We start from the raw sequence: 17,865 nt of genomic DNA, 5'->3' as shown, positions 1-17,865 counted from the left end.
TTGGCTCTTCCCGCTTACATGTGTGTGTGTGTGTGTGTGTGTGTGTGTGTGTGTGTGTGAGTGAAACTTCTGCCGTCTCGCCGTGGCAACAGGGAGCCGTAACATGGAACAGTGAGAAGCTGCTTCCAGTGCAATGTGTATAACGTAGCACTGAACGGTGGCAAGGATTCATTCGCTGACATGTTGATACAGAGGGCGGACGAAATAATATGGAAGCAACAAGAACACATTACCGTGACTAATAGGTGTAGGAAAACCGTTGGCATTCCAGTCATCTCAGAACTGATAAATACAGGAAGTCTTATTCCATCCTGGCCACAAAATAGTGGGAAGCTCAGGTAACGATGATGGAGGTAGATAGCAATCACACATCCTTCTCAAAGAAGTACTCCACAAAGGCTGAATAATAACTATGGTAGCCAAAGCAGATGCGACTTCATCTGCCTGCTCACAAAACGCTAGCTGTGTGTACAGGGCCCCTGTTGTGTTGGAACAAACCATAACAGCTGCGGAACAAACAATGTATCATGGTATGGATCTGATCAGCCAAGCCGACCGATGTGGCCGAGCGGTTCTAGGCGCTTCATTCCGGAACCGCGCTGCTTCTACGATCTCAAGTTCGAATCCTGCCTCGGGTATCGATGTGTGTGATGTCCTTAGGTTAGTTAGGTTTAAGTAGTTCTAAGTTCTAGGGGACTGATGACCTCAGATGTTAAGTCCCATATTGCTCAGAGCCATTTGAACCATTTGATCAGCCAAAATGGTTACACAATCATTGACGTTGTAAAGTAACCATGGAACCCACGGATCATCACGATATGGCTGAAAAAATCATCAGCGAACCCCAGCCACGTTTCACTCTTGGGGTTGTAATGGTACTTGAATTACGTAACCATTACGGCACCTCACCTCAACCTCTCGATACCAGCAATATTCTACTGTGTTTCTGTAATATAATTAACATATTTCTGTGACAACACTCAGTTTTGATTTCATTAATGTAGAGGCACTTCGATACATCGATATGTATGTATTGCAATGATATTATTCTTATGTGTATTCTTTCTTTTTCACTATGAACTTTGACGTACTTGAAACTCTTATTTTTGGGCGTGTAAGCGGTTATTAGAGAGTCAAGCTTTGGTCGTCATGTAAAAAGACGCAAATTGTAGTCAGTTTATGAAATGTGAACTTTAACAGTGCGGAAGATATTTTCAAGTATGTTTTACATTGTGAAGTGATGTTTTGGAACGAGTTACGTGTTATTGCAACAAAAGTAATAAAAAAAAGTGTAACTTAAATTCGGAGTGCTGATTACTTTTTTACATCACCATTGTCCTAACTTGCAAAAGTTTAATCTTCAAGAATGGTTTATGAAACACATCTATCAAACTTTTGAATATCGCAGAATAACACCTAGGCCTCTTTGCATCCAAGCTTAGAATCATCACTACCTAGATTTTCGACGATTGAGCCATGAGTTCAAAACGAGACCAGCGTTGGAAACACGAAAAGATGAGCGCCTAGTTTATCCATTATTTGGTTCAAAATGGTTCAAATGGCTCTGTGCACTATGGGACTCAACTGCTGAGGTCATAAGTCCCCTAGAACTTAGAACTACTTAAACCTAACTAACCTAAGGACAACACACACATCCATGCCCGAGGCAGGATTCGAACCTGCGACCGTAGCGATCGCGCGGTTCCAGACTGTAGCGCCAGAACCGCTCGGCCACCAGCGGCCGGCTATCCATTATTTCAAGAAATGACTTTATTAACTGTGCTCTAATGACACCTGCTACATAATATGACTCTGTTGTTGCCCGAAAATGCAATATTTAGCAGCGTGAGCAACACTACAATCATAATTAATTTTTGACTTTGTTGTGGTAGGGTTGTTGGTGTAAACTCGGCCAGAAGTTTCAATAAGTGTGAAACAAGACTCATCCGACCGAATGACATTCTTCCATTGCTACATAATCCAGGTTTCATGTTCCAGCTGCAAGTTTTCCTGTTGGGGGTAATTGCATCAGTGATGAGTGGTTTTGGAATTCGAACCCGCCCTAGAATTCCTTGATTATGGGACTCCCTTCGTGCAGTTTTGGCACTGACAGGATTCACGAGTGCGAAATTGAGTTCTGCAATGACTTTTTCGGCTGTTTTCCTCTTATTTTTCCTCACAATCCTCTTCAATGACCACCTGTCACGATGCACAGACACTTTCGTCCGCATTGTGATTTAGCGGACAATGTTTTTCTTTTTTCCCTGCACGCGGTATGACTCTTCGATACGGTGCCTCTTATAACAGCAAACACTTCTGGCTACCCTGGTCGCGAAAGCGTCCACCTTACGAGCACCAACAATGTGCTCAAATTCTAATGCTCTGACCTTCTGCACTTGAAACACTGTTCTGACAACGACTAACGCTTACATTGCACAGAAGCTGATCGGGGTTGGGTACATCAGCGCAACCTACGGGCTTGGTTAGCGTCTACATTTATCGTAGTATTTCCATATTTTCGTCCAACCATAGTAGGTTTTTAGAGACACGTCGGTCCTTAAGAAGCAAGCATCTGCATCTAAATTCTATAAGCCACATGGTATGCGGTAGAGTTTTATAACACCCACCAGACCCTGTTCCTTTTCCATTCGAGAATGATGTGAAGTAAGGACAGCTGCCAGGAAGCTCCGTATGAATTCTAATTTCTCCAATGAATCACAGTCTTTTCCCATGCTTCACTCCTGGTTATCTAGATTAACAAATACTGCTAACGCCAGTTTATATGTTCCCAGATTCTTCTTGGAACGTGAATTCTCGGAATTTTGACAGCAAACCTCTCCGTGATGCACACAGGTTCTCATCGTCTATCAGTGGTGTTTGAAGAGCATCTCCATAGCTCTCGCGTTTATGAACCAAACCGTTGAGAAAACGTGCTCTTTGTCCTTAAACCTTAGAAATCATTACTAAACGACTGAAACAGTCGACCATTACCAGTAGCAGGTTCCTTATATAACTGATTCCAGAAGCAACAAAAATCTGATTTTCAGCATTTCAATAATCATTGATCAAACATAAATTTTAAAATGCTGTCATAAACCACTCATTAAGAGGTGTAATCTTACAATAAGGGTTTAACACAATAAGTCGAGCATTAATGTCAGGAACAATGAATATACAGTATCTTGAGGCAGCGCAGCTCATGGCGCACAAATTACCTAGACTGCCATTGACCCAGCAAGTCAGAATGAGAGCACTTAGCGACTTCCAGCAAACTTCAAAGCCAATTTCAAACCTCTGCGAAACTTGTCCTCTCTAACACCTCTCCTCCCCTCTCCCAGCTCCCGTAAATAATGAAAGAAATTAAGTTTATCGCTTTCTACATTTTCGCTGTTCGTGCAGTAAAACTTCAGTATTAGTATACAAGTATACCTTTGAATGTGCCTGCAAAATTATATCACTGCATCACGTGGTTCAGAAGGCATGACTTCATAAACACCGAGATACAAATAAAACAAACGTTTCTTAAAATGGAGCACAAATTTCCCAATCTACTCTCATCCAGTATTTTAAGCTGTTTTGTAAATGGGAGTCTGATTCTTTAAATAATCTGGGGTGTGGATTGGTTATTGGTATACACCTGTTTGGAGTCTCAATAATTTTCAAAACCTTGTAGCTTGGGACACATAGTTTTATGAAATGTACGTTTCATCGCATACAAGAAATTTAAACACACAGTCTCTTTTTGGACATGATAGCATCTAAACTACCCTATCTGCAGAGCTAAGTTTTAGTGATGTGGAACGACACAAAAGTTTACTGCCAGAATGGTGATAAACTAAAGCATCATATTTCTTCTCCTGCTAGTAGGATAAATTTCCCACTCAATCAAATGTGAAATGACAAGCGATACTGTTTAGCGAACGTGTTCAGGAAACGGTCATATCACATATGCACACTCATAATGAAAGACCCATTTGCTCGAAATATTTAATGGATGCCAAGAGATATATATATACCGTATTACTAATGATTGTCGGTAATTGATTCCGATTTGCACGCGTTGTACAAGTGAGAGAACGTTGAAAGCATTCTTGAAAGTGCACGGACAGGAATAGTCACCCGCCACCGTTAGACCATTTCGCATAAGGCTTCTCAAGGTAGAGGCGAGGGTCAATGACCCACAGTCAGGCAGTGGTTTGTGATGCTGCCTTGAGACGCCTGAAGCTTTCTGGAGACGCAGATAGGTATTCCTGTGATGTGAATTCCCAACGTTTTACATCCCGGAAAGAGAGAAACGTTTTAAAGGAAGGCACTATTGTGCACGAAAGTAGAAAACAGTGTTTTTCTCTCGACGGCAGCTGTCGCCATCGACAAACATCTCGAAGATGGGAAGAGAACCCGTAGTTTTGAACCTTTGAAGACGTGAGACCCTGCTGAATGTATTTGAAATGGGACCACAGATACAGTCCTTGCGAATCCACTGAGACTAAGGGATAAACAACAGTAGTTAACTTTTGGGGTGGTGGGGGTGGTGGGGGGTGGGGGTTATGAGTCACAATATTGGTGTTAGTTTTACAAATGGTAGGTAAGGGATAAACAACAGTAGTTAACTTTTGGGGTGGTAGGGGTGGTGGGGGGTGGGGGTTATGAGTCACAATATTGGTGTTAGTTTTACAAATGGTAGGTTCTTTAGTGTACTTGCTGGCCTTTGTCTTTACAATAGCCCACGTCTTGGCCCTTATGGTTAGAATAACTTATGATACCTGTAACATAAACATGTTAGCACCAGTCACAGACAAGAAGTCACAGCGCTTAATTAAGATGCTTAATAACGCCAACAAACCCCCTACGTAACCCCACGCACATCACACAGAAAATTTGCAATGAAAAGCAGTTATAAGTATTAGAATTATACCTTGGCACTGAATGCCACACACCCACTTAATTTTAACCTTTTCTTTTAGGAGTCAGTGACTTAAGGTAATAGATGATTGCTCCCTCTCAACCTACCAACAATTTGAGCGACTTCCAGACACTTCAAGTAAGAAGTAATTCTTTGACCAACGCAAGCAGGAGCACCTAACTTTATGAAACAATTCCGGATCAACAACAGTGCAAACTGTTTAAGCCAGTTCCTGTTATTCCAAACGCACTCAATAAGTCAATAGCTAGTTCACAAACACCGCCTCTGTTTACGAGAAGTAACAGGTTCCGCCCACTTAACAGCACTAGAATTATAAACAATTCAGTGATCATCCATCCAGCAGATCTTTACATAATGGTTGAGTGAAAGGAACTACCTTTAAAGCACAAAGTATCTAAAGTACGGTAAAGCAACAACAGCGCATGATTGTTGTTTGAATATAAACCGGTACTAAATTTCAGTCAACTGAAATTAGACATTTCTTAACTGGCGAAAGAAATTGAACAGTAAAACATGGGAAAACTACTAATATCAAATCACTTTGACCAACCAGGTGTTTCATAACGTATACGCTCGGTAATGCAATCCGATCACAAATCAGTATGTAATAGCGTAGTTACGCTCGTACTTCTACTGTAGCTAGGCTGTGGAATACACTAATGCTTTAAACAACCACTTAGCCACAAAATCACCAAACTAACGAACGGTTACTGCTGTTAATGAACACCAGTGAAAACTGGCCCCTCAGACTCGAGTACAGTACCCTCGAACGACTCGTACTCGGCGACCACGCCGGCCCCGCACAGTTACAGCGGCCAATACGCCCACCACTGCACTGCCCGCTCGCTCTCTCACTCTGCCAGCAGCTGCGTGACCCGTCACCTCGCGGACCATCCTGGCACCACCGCGGAACCAAACTTGAAGGACTCGAGAGCAAATAAATAAGTAGTCTTCCAGTCAAAGACACTCAGACCAGCGTCTCTGATCGGAAGACTAAACCACGGACGACCATCGATAATCAGAGAACACTACTCTGGCCGCGAATTTAGCGGCGCACGGCTCGGTATTGACTCTGAAAAAATCAAATGTTTGGTGTGACGCAAGAATCATAGGTATTGGCTTACTTAAATAAATTACAGGTTAGACAGTGAAGTTCAGCTCTGCTGATGATGACCACCTCGTTGGTCACAGAAGGAGATTAGATTTAAGTAGTTCTACGTTCTAGGGGACTGATGACCTCAGATGTCCCATAGTGCTCAGAGCCATTTGAACTCTTTTTTACAACACCCGTGGATATATTTATACCAGGGGTTTCCAAACCTTTCCTCCGACGGAACCCTTTGAGAATTCTGATACTTTGATGGAACACCTGATTCATTCTGAAGTTTAATAAAATAAAAAAAATAAGAAAACTTGTTTTACCTAGTGACTACTTAAATTGTAATTCATAATTGTTCGTTTATTAATTTGCCTCCTGTGTTTTTCTCGAAGTTTGAGGCTTTATTGCGATGAACTTGCAAAAATTTACGATTGAAAGAAATGGCCATCGCTGGCCAGTACTTTCCCCCATCTTTCGGGCAGCATACGAATCCCGCGGAGGAAGAACTGGGTGTCTTTTGAGGAGATCCATGAATCAATCCAATGTTGTACTTGTTTATATGACCGGAAGTGCTAGTCACACAGGCCTTGTGTCATTGATAGACAAAGGTGGTAATCAGAGGGAGCAATGTCTGGAGAATAGAACGAATGGGGTAGGATTTCCAATTCCAACGTTCCCAAGCACGTTTGGACGGGTTTTGCGACATACGACCGAGCACTGTCACGCTGCAAAATACCCTTTTCATGTCCATTACTTTATTGCGGCCGTTTGTCTTTCAGTGCTCCGCTCAGATGCATCAATTGCTTTCGATATCGGTATCCTGTTATTGTTTCCGTCGGTTACAGTAGCTTCTAGAACCTTCACTCTTCCACCACCATGCCGGTCTTCGACGTCAACATTACCATTCTTGAAGCGTTGAGACCATTCTGAACATTCTTTCGTCGATAGGTGCCTCACCATTGATCTAACCCATAATTTTTTGAGCTTCAGCCGCAGATTTCTTCAAGCTAAAGCTGAAAATTAAAACTTCCCGCAAATGACGAGAATTGGGCTCGTAAGTTAACATATTCAATCGAGAATAACTTTATGATGCAATCACAAATAGACTAATATTTCGTTGTTTAAAGCGACGTGGAGTGTTTTTAATAGTGAAAAAAAAAAACGTGCTGCATCGTGTGTGCGCTCTTGATTTGGGGGAGGTCTGTGAACGCCTCTATTCTCTGGATACGGAAGCCGGCTACACCCGTATTTGTGTTGCGGGCGTCAGATGTCGAAACCATTTACCGGGCATCCTCCACCTGCAAGTACAGCTTCGTCCCTTTAAAGCTGACTGCAGTACACAAGAGCGATGTGAGCACGGGAGTAATTTTTTAAGTCTGACTAATCGTCGGTGGTGTTTATTTGTGGATGGCTCTGCTTAGTGATGCGTGATGAATTTGTTTGCTGAATCGTGTTTGTTTGCAACTGAACTGGTTTGTCACGCGAGGGCATTCCCTCGGATATTCTTTTCTGTTATGTGACATTTACATATGCCTTATCTTTGATAAAGCCTTCATCAAAATCGTCCCGTTGGTTCGAGGAAGATTGAGATTAAACTAACTGCTCTTTTAATGAAGAGTACTAAAATCTAATTTAACGTGTTACCTTTTGGATAAGTGGGAGAGACATTAAGATTGAACTGAATTTCCTGCTTTGATCAGAGGGAAACTGTATTTCCATATTTCAAGTAAATTTTGAAGATTGCTCTGGTTGAGGTAGTGCGTTAATGTATGTGGCATTAAAACACAGAGGATAAGGTTCAGCCTGTGTGTGTGTAAATGAGCCCGCTTCACCACTCCACCCTTTTGAAGCAGTTTTTTATTATATTGTGTAAATGCCCACTTGTTTAAATTTTCCGACTGGTATAGGTTATGTTAACAAATGCCAAAGCTTATTGTATGACAATTATACCTAACGTCTATACCACCACTTTCTGCTGCTGCCATCTACTGCAAAACTGCGGTAGCAAAGTTGTGATAATAACAAAGAAATCATAATAAAATTTAAAAAATAATAAGAAAACGTCTGTGAGAGAGCATGTTGTTTATAATTTTTCGCGGAACACTTATTCACTCCCCGCGGTACAGCAGTGTTTCGCGGAACACGGTTGGGAAGCCGTGATTTATATTAATCTTTATATGTTTCGTCCAGGGTTGTAGGACCATGGCTTCATATGACTCAGGTGGTTCGAAATGATTGAAAAACAAACAAAAACTTTTCGTAAAATTTGTTTATTATCATTCAGCACAAAAGAAAAACACGTTGCTTCGCTTGAACACGGCGTCGTCAGTCACCGTTGCCACCATTCTATTTATTACAATCCAGTCATCTGGAAGTGTTGCTTCTATCGCTCTGCTGGTTTCCAGGCAAATCATGTTTATAACATATTGCTCGAACTGAGTTTACAAGTAAAAAATATAACTGAAAACATACAAAAAACATGTCAGAATCAAAACGATGCAGCATGCAATTATAGAAAGGTTGCATTTTAATCATACACTGGCTGAAAACATCCTCCAGGACTGTGTTGAGTAGCACCAAGGTATAATATGTGTATACAGAGGGATTGTAGCCTTAGTGATTCATTTGTCATGGCCAGCGGCGATCAGATGGCGCTCAGCAGTCCTGTCTCTGCGCCCTCTGTTTTGACAATTTATGCAGTGAGTGTGCTTTGTTTAGTGGTAAACAGTGTTTGCAACATCCATTCTACTGTACAACCATGCACCACTACGTACTCCTGTTGAACGGCATCAGCCATGCGAACAGGGTCGCATTGTGGACCGGCGGGAAGCTTCGTGGACGTATCGACGGATTGTTGCACGCGTTGCGTACAATGTCGCTGCTTTCAGCAGCGGTCAGTGGAACATTCCCACACCTGTAGACCTAGGTTCCGGATGTCCGCATGGTACAGGCGCACGTCAAGTTCGATGCGTTGTGCGAGCAGCGATAGTCGACCGAACACCAGCCAGGGACGAAATCCGGACCCCTGTTGCACCTACTGTGTCGTCAGGGACCACTCGGAACCGTCTGCTTGCAGCAGGATTAAGATCGTGTTCCGTTGATCAGGGCTCAACTGACACCACGACACCGTCAACCATGGCTACTCTGATGAGAGTAGGTGCTGTCTGCATGCGAGTACACGTGTGTGGCGTGTACCTGGTGAGCTGCCTATTCCAGAGTGCATCCGCCCACGGCACACAGATTCCATTCCAGGCATCATGGTGCGGAGGTGGGGGGTTACAACTCGCGGTGACGTCTGTTGTTTCTCCAGGATAAAGTAACCAGTTCCCCCTACATTGCAGAGGCTGTTATGCTCGTGCTAATATTTCTTCAACTGGAAAGTTGTGTGCTTTTTCAGCACGACAGAGCGTGTTCACGTATATATGCTGCGAAACAACGTTCTCTTCGTGGTGCCAGCAAGATTTCTTTCCAATTGAACATGTATAGGTCATGGATGAACCCGGGACATACTTGTTCTCCTCGACCTGCACGAACCATTATAGAACTGCAACAAAAGGCTCAAGGTGCTTGGGAGGATGCTATTCGGCATACGGCATGCGAGAATACACGCCTACGTTGCCGCCTGAGGCACTCTATGTATTGATGCTACTGTTTCGACACTCTTTACTGTGACATGTGTGTTTCATTTAGTCTGAATCTGTTATCATGTATTCCTACAACAGAATGAAACATCAAGTTTACTGTTACTAGCCACTGTTTATTTATATCCACAACGCGTTTCGAAGATTTAAACATCCATCATCAGGTGGATTTACATGTGTTAGTATGGCATACACTGATCAGCCAGAATATTGTGGCTACCGACCCACTATGGATATAAACCCGTCCATGTGATAACAACGTCACCTGGCGAGGAGTGACAGCTACTTAGACACACGCACGGTGCATGTAGTATCAGTGAGCGTGCTGTCCGTGTGTAGAATGGGGAAGGTGCGCGATCTATCTGAGTCTGGACGATGGCTGATTGTGGTGGTTCGGACGCTAGGCACGAGTATTTCGGAAAATGCAAGGTTTGTTGGGTATTCGAGGAGTGCTGCGTTGAGTGTCTTTAACTCCTGGTGAAACCAAGGTGAAACCACGTCCAGACGTCGTGGGGTTTGGCGACCACCCCTAATGTCGGATGTCGTAGGCGGGCAGACTGGTAAGACAGAACAGGCGGCGAACTGTAGCGGAACTAACGTCAGATTTTAATGCTGCGTAGGGTACAAGTCTGTCTGAACCACTGTGCACAGAACGGTCCTAACGATGGGCCCTCGCAGCTGACGACCCATGCATGTGCCAATGTTAGTACTACGACATCGCAACCACAACTGAAATGAGCAGGTGACCATCTGCATTGGACGTTAGTGCAGTGGAAGAGCGTTGCATGGTCTGACGAATCCCTTCCTCGTAATGCCGATGGGAGGACGTGAATCCTTCGTCTTCCAGGGGAACAGCTCCTTGACATCTGTAGTGCGGGACGGAGACAAGCCGGCGGCGGCTCCATTATGGTCTGGAGAACATTCACGTGGGCACCTATGGGTCCAGTGGAGCTCATGCAAGGCACCATGACGTCCAAGGAGTATCATACACTGGTTGCACTCCACTTACACCCCTTCGTGACGACCATGTTTCCCGACGTAAGTGGCATTATTCTGCAAAATAATGCATCGTGTGATAAGGCCAGGAATGTGTCGGAGTGGTTCGAGGGACACAGTGGAGAGTTGCAGTTGATGTGCTGGTCCCGAAACTTACCAGATCTGAGCCCTGTCGAACACATCTGGGATGTGACTGAACATGGCATAACCACCGGCTCCCTCCCGGAAATATACGGGAATTAGGTGACTTGTGTGTGCAGATGAGGCGACAACTCCCCCAGCGACCTACCAAGGCCTCATTGCTTCCATGCCATGACGCGAACCCCGCTGTTATCCGTGGCGAGGGTGGACTTACCAGCTATTAGGTAGATGGTCATAATGTTCTGATTGATTAGTCTGTGTGTGTGCTGTGTTACAGTTTTGAGGCAACTTGTGGCACTATCTAGTGGAGGAAAAAACCACTATTTAAGAACATTTTTTTGGGGTGGTTTTTGACTAAAAACTAAATTTGTAGCTAAAGCTGAAAACAGACAAGTAACATAGAATACCTCCAGTGGTGACACGCTCCTTCCTCTATCATATCACATGTAATTTGTCTTTTTTTGTAAAGAAGGTGTATAGAAACTACTAGGTGCAAACAACATGTAGCAAAACAGAAACATTATCTCTAAGTACAAATAAGTTTTAAGGGATTGTGAACATGTTTAAGTTTCTGGAGTTCGCTAAGGATGTGGATACTATAATAAGGAATATCAGAGTACTCAATTCAGTTGAAGAGGATTGGACATCTCTAAAAAGGGCAATCACATATGTTGAACAGTCAAACAAAGCTACGAGATAGATCACTACGAAGAAACCTTGGGCAGCAGAAGAAATACTTCGATTGATCGACGAAGGAGAAAGTACAAACGTGTTCAGGGAAAGACAGAAATACAGCAATGTAGATCACTTAGGAATCAAACAGATAGGAAGGCGAAATGGCTGCAGGAAAGACGTGAAGAAATCGAAAAGGAAATAATTGACAAGAGGACTGACTCAGCATATAGAAAAGGAAAATAAGCTTCAGTGCAATTAATAAAATGTGTGGTATCATTAACAGCACAATGGGTATTCCACTGTGAAACGAAGAGAGTGGATACATGCAGAGAGTACGTTTAAGGCCTCTGTGAGGGGAGGATAGAAGAAGAAATTGGAGTCGATATGGAAAACATAGGGATCCAATATTAGAGTCAGGATTTATAAGAGCTCTGGAAGATTTGAATTCAAATAAGTCCGAAGGGATAGATAACAGTCCATCGGAATTTCTGAAATCGTTTGGGGACGTGGCAACAAAACAAATGTTCAGATTGGCGTGTGGCATCTATGAAACTGGTGATGTACCATCAGACTTTCGTAAAAATAGTATCCCGAAGACAGGAAGGGCATATAGGTGCGAAAACTATCGCAAAATCAGCTCAACATCTCATGCTTGTCTGGTGACAAGGATAATGCACAGAAGAATGGAAAAGAAAATTAAGGATCTATTAAATGACCATCAGTTTGACTTTAGGAAAGTTGAAGGTAACAGAAGGCAGTTTTGACGTTGTACTTGATAATGGAAGAAAGGCTGAAGAAAAATTAATACGCGTTCACTGTATATGTCGGCCTAGGAAAAGCGTTCACCAATGTAAAATGATCAGCATGTTCGAAATTCTTAGAAAATCAGGAGTAAACTATAGAGAAAGACGTGAGTATATATATGTACAAGGACAAGGAAGGAGCATTAAGATTATAAGAACAGGAACGAAGTGCCCGGATTAAAAAGGGGGTTTAATTTTTATTCTAAAGAAGCAATGACGCAAATAAAAGAAAGTTTCAAAAGCGGGATTAAAAATGAGGGTGAAAGAATATCAGTGATAATATTTGGGGATGATATTCTTATCCCAGTAAAAATGAAGGTGAATTACAGGATCTGTTGCGTGGAATGAACACCCCGATGAATGCAGCATGTGGACTGAGAATAAACCGGAAAAACGTAAAAGTAATAAGAAGTAGCAGTATGAAAATAGCGATGAACTTAATATCAAAATTCGAGATTACAAAGTAGACGAAGTTAAGGAATTCTGTTGCCTTGGAAGGAAAATAACCCACGTAGGATGAAGCAGGAAAGGCATAAAAGACTAGCGTAGGCAAACAGGGCCGGTAGTGAATCATTGATTGTAGGTAAAATATAATTTGAGATAATGTGCTACAGAAGAATGTTGAAAAGTCGGACTGATAAGATAAGGAATGGTGAGGTTCTCCCCTGATTCGGCGAAGATAGGAACATATCGAAAACACTGACAAGAGGATGGGACAGGGCGGTAGTAGATGTAGTAAAACATCAGGGAATAACCTCCATGGAACGAGAGGGAGCTATAGAGGATAAAAATAGTAGCGGAAGACGGAGATTGGAATACATCGAACGTATAATTGAGGCCATAGGGCGCAAGAGGTTCTCTGACGTGAAGGTATTAGCGCAGGAGATGAATTCGTGGCGGGTCCCATCAAATCGGTTAGAATATCGATGATTCAAAAAACTGAAAAATAAATAGGTAAATAAGTAAATAGAAGTATGAACTGGAAGTCAGTCATTCCTTTCTGTCAGCAAGTAAATTTATGAAAGAACTGTTAGAAATTTCTAGCGGTCTGAGTACGAGTGTAAATAGCTGCTTGATTGCCGATCATCATTACTGAAGAATGTAGAACGAGTAACGGTGAAGATGTGACGTACAGCTAATTGGAAACGGTTGTAATTATTACCAGCGTAAGACTATTCTACGGGATGGCCGTTCTTCTAAAGGCTTAAAATATGTGTTGTCTTTAGTACTTCGATAGTGCAAAAATAGCGCAAAAATTGATGCACACTCTTTGTAAACTAAGGAATAAAGCCTAGTTCTCCGTTGGTACTGCAATAGCCTTATTGTCTTATTTTGTGCTGCATGCGGCCTTTCGGTACTTTTACGCGAATTAAAAAGGATAACAGTGTGTACTTGCGAACAGAGTGTTCCTCGATCGGAAGTACGAAAAGATAGGTTCATTCGAGGGATGTCAGACAAAAATTCAGTTGTAATTTTGGTACAGTACAGATTTCTTCGAAGTCCTGCATCCAGATTTTGGTTAAAAAGCTAGTAATAAGAGGAAGCTTTCTCAGACAAATTTCTTATGAATCAACACACAGTGATAGAGAACGTTTAGTAGCATCAGTCCTGGAACTGATACCACTTTTCCAAGATATTAACCTTGAATGCGTCACGAAAAAGAAAGCCGCCTCTCGTATGTTCGTTAACTGCTAGTGCCACATTGATCTGTATTGTTAGCTGATACAGGATTCGAGTGGATGAGAGTAAGTTGTTGCAGAAAGCGAGGCGGTATGCAAGCCTTTTGAGGATTTTGGACTGTTACAATGTCGCTGCGTTAGTGACACTGGCATATGTCGAATGAGACTAATAGCAGATTTTTACAGTATATTAGTCATTTACGTTTCCCTATTGGGTGCGCGTTGGTATTGTGTAGTTTATCGTTCCTTAAAAAATTAAATAAAAGTTATTTCATTTCATTGTGAAACTGTGCTACAGCAACAAATTTCGAGTTATTTCAGAATGAAAGCAGTCTTGGCTGCGAGGTTATTTAATTTTGATATTAAATAATTTCGCAAACACGACTGTTTTTATTCTGAAATAATAAAAAATAAAGTTTTAGATGATAAACAGTGATGGTGTAAATGAGGCGATGTGCTTGGCTAAGGCAGCTGCAGACAGGTACTGCCGAGTATATTATAGGTTTTATGTAGGGGGCAGGAGCTAGCAGTTGCGATGTAGTTATAAGGGGACTCAGGAAGAAAGACGATGCGCTCTAGCCTTCATTTGTGTTGGTGTGAGTGGGGAAGGTTGCAGTTGATCGGATGGATAGATGTCGAGGGTTATTTTGCAATCAGGAAGAATTAGGCGGCTTAAATTTCCATGGGAAAGAAAAGAGTTTGGATAAGGAAGAAAAATGGTATTTGCCATTGGAGAATTTGACTGCTCTGGTTTTCAAGTGGGATACAGCAGGGAACTGGGATTCAAGAATTCTAGTGGTGTGAGTACACGTGAAAACATTATGAGCTGGTGCATCAAACGGGGAAAATGAGGGGGATTGATTGTCATTCTGGCGCTTGGGGAGACTGGCGAAACATGAGATGGTGGAGGTGTGTGCTCCGTTTTGCAACATATCATTCCCGGGCGGATCACGTATGTTTGTATTTGCCTTAGCCAGCATCCGGTAGTACGAGTTGTTGATGATCAGCTAGTCTTTCCCTAATGTTCCTGAATTTGTTGTGTCCGTTGTCTGTATGTTTGTAATTTGTCGTGATGGTCGGTGTTTTCCGCACCTGCTGCAGAAAAAGTTCTAAACGTGCTGTCAGCAAGTAGCACCCTGCAGCAGCCCTACTAGCGGGAACAGAAGACGCCTCCATTCTGGTCCTAATAGACTGGCTGGCCTAAATGTTTAATTCCGTGTAGCTGTCTGGACTCGTGAAATCGGCCGGCAGCCCTCGCGAGGATAGCACCGAGGTCTTGGACCCTGTGGGGCGGAGCGGAGGTATTAATAACAGCATTGCGTGTATGAAGTTGGGCGTGAGTGACTCTCAGCGATCAAGAATGTTGCTTTCCAGTTTTCTTAGAAAGAGTGCGACTTAATGAGAGAGCACTTGTCAGGTGAACACAAGTCTCATATCAGTATGTGCAGACACCAGTTAGCTGGAGTTAGTATTTAGTAACAACGAGGCGAACTTGCGATGTCTTAGACTGGAGCTCTGTGGGCCTCCTTGTTTTTAACTTCAGTCTGTTGTCTTCTTTAAGGAGGAGATGCTAGAAACCGGTTGGAGAGGTGTTTGCTTTTCAGTCCAGTTGCCGTATGTCTGTCTTTTAAAGCAGTTGAATTGCTACATGGCACTGCTTGATGACAGAGGGGTGATGACGATTTTTTCCTTGTCGCGCCGCTCAACACGAGGCTGGCGACTCTTTTTCTATGTGTAGCACTGGTGAGAATTAATTCCAGTCCGCCAACAAATGTTTAGGAATACGTCTACGAAGCAATGAATCACGCAATTTGCCTTGCGCTTCCACCGGCGCAAAGAGTGCGTGGGCTCTGACTGCGTGACATTCTGGAAGCTGCTTGGACCGGCGAGAAGGAACTTTTCAATACGTATAGGCCTGGACAGGCTGAATGGATAGGTGTGGGGAGGGGGAGGGGGTGGAGGGCTTGATGACTCGAATGATCTAGTACCAGATTGAACAAAGTACAATTGAGGGACAAACTGTCAGTATTCGGGTGTTGTCTGAACCTGACGAACTACATACAGAATTTTTTTTTTTTTTTACCGTCACGCACTCCAACAGGCGTATTGGGTAGTATTGGTCACATCTAGAAGAAAATTTCTTATACCTTTGTGTCCGGAAACTAATATCTGTTGAGGTATGGGCCGTTTCACTTGTGGCGAGTAAAGTGTAATATTCAGGATTCACGAGAAAAAAAATGGTTCAAATGGCTCTGAGCACTATGGAACTCAACATCTTAGGTCATAAGTCCCCTAGAACTTAGAACTACTTAAACCTAACTAACCTAAGGACATCACACACACCCATGCCCGAGGCAGGATTCGAACCTGCGACCGTAGCAGATTCACGAGAAACGACGTAGTAAATTACTACAGAACGCACATGTGGGCAAATCCAAATACTTGAGCAGTCATGAAAGTGAGGCATCAGGATTGCTTCTCTATCAATGTACGGGCAGAAATTGTCGGTGGCAAACTCATGAGGCCATAGGTTCTAGCAAAGGAGATTCGCAGGTGCCGTGTATCACCGATTCCTGCCCGATGAATTACCAGTGCTACTGGAGTACGTACCCGTACAGAAACGTAATGTCTGTGGTTTACGCACGGCGAGATCGATGAGGTCCGGTAGCAGGGCCTCCCAGTTCACCGGACCTGAATCCGTTGGGTTACTGGCTTTGGGAACGTTTAAAAGAAGTGGTATGTGCACAACCCGTCAACAATGTGTGGGAATTACAGGAAATGAAATGATCGTATGGCGTCAGTGGCCGGGAGTTACCAGGCGGGAAGTCGGGCCGCCAAGTGCAAGTCACATTGAGTGCGACGCCACATTGGGCGACTTGCAAGTCGACAATGGGGATGAAATGATGATGAAGACAGCAAACACCCAGTCCCTAAGTGGAGAAAATCTCCCGCCCCAGCATGTGTGGTAACCACTTGCAGCACTGCCTATAGTATGTATTCCTGCGAGAGAGGCCGATGGGAATGAGAGGACAGATTGGCCCCACAGGTATTTGGTTTCCGGACATAGCATTATAGGGACTTTTCTTTTGGTTTTCAGCAAATACTATCTCTTATAAGAACACGTGTCACCTTTTTTAGACACCGTGTGTAAATGACTTAGTGGCCAACGACGAAGGTAGCACGACGGTCTTTGTAGATGACGTTGTGGTGTATAGAAAAATCGTAATGCCACCAAAATATAGGGGAATGCAGGGAAACATGAAGACAATTCAAGCTTGGTGCAGGGACTGGCTGTTGACGCTCAACAGGAATGAAACTAACCATTCTGCATAAACACGCGGAAAGACCATTTAGTTGCTCGAACGTCGAAACATTATTAGAAAGGGTCACATCCACTACATATCTCGGAGTATGTGATTTAACCGTAAACGAGCATATAAAGTTAACTGTAGGAATGGTATATTCATTCAGAGAACTGTTAGGAGGTGGTGGTCCACTCACGAAGGAAGTATCGTACAAAGTCCTCATTAGACAGACACTTACCACTCATTCTGGGATCATCACTAGACAAATATGACAGTGGAAATAGAGAAGACCCGAAGAAGAAGAACGTATTTCTTCTCAGGCTCATTTAGGAAACGCGAAAGTGCCACGGAGATGTCCATCCAACTCCAATGGCAGACATTGGAAGTTCAAAAATGGTTCAAATGGCTCTGAGTACTATGGGACTTAACTTCTGAGGTCATCAGCCCCCTAGAACTTAGAACTACTTAAACCTAACTAACCTAAGGACATCAAAAAAATGGTTCAAATGGCTCTGAGCACTATGGGACTTAACATCTATGGTCATCAGTCCCCTAGAACTTAGAACTACTTAAAACTAACTAACCTAAGGACAGCACACAAC

This window comes from Schistocerca cancellata, chromosome 3 (genome assembly GCF_023864275.1).
Source record: "Schistocerca cancellata isolate TAMUIC-IGC-003103 chromosome 3, iqSchCanc2.1, whole genome shotgun sequence".
NCBI classification, from domain to species: Eukaryota; Metazoa; Arthropoda; class Insecta; order Orthoptera; family Acrididae; genus Schistocerca; species Schistocerca cancellata.
This window is presented reverse-complemented; position numbering follows the sequence as displayed.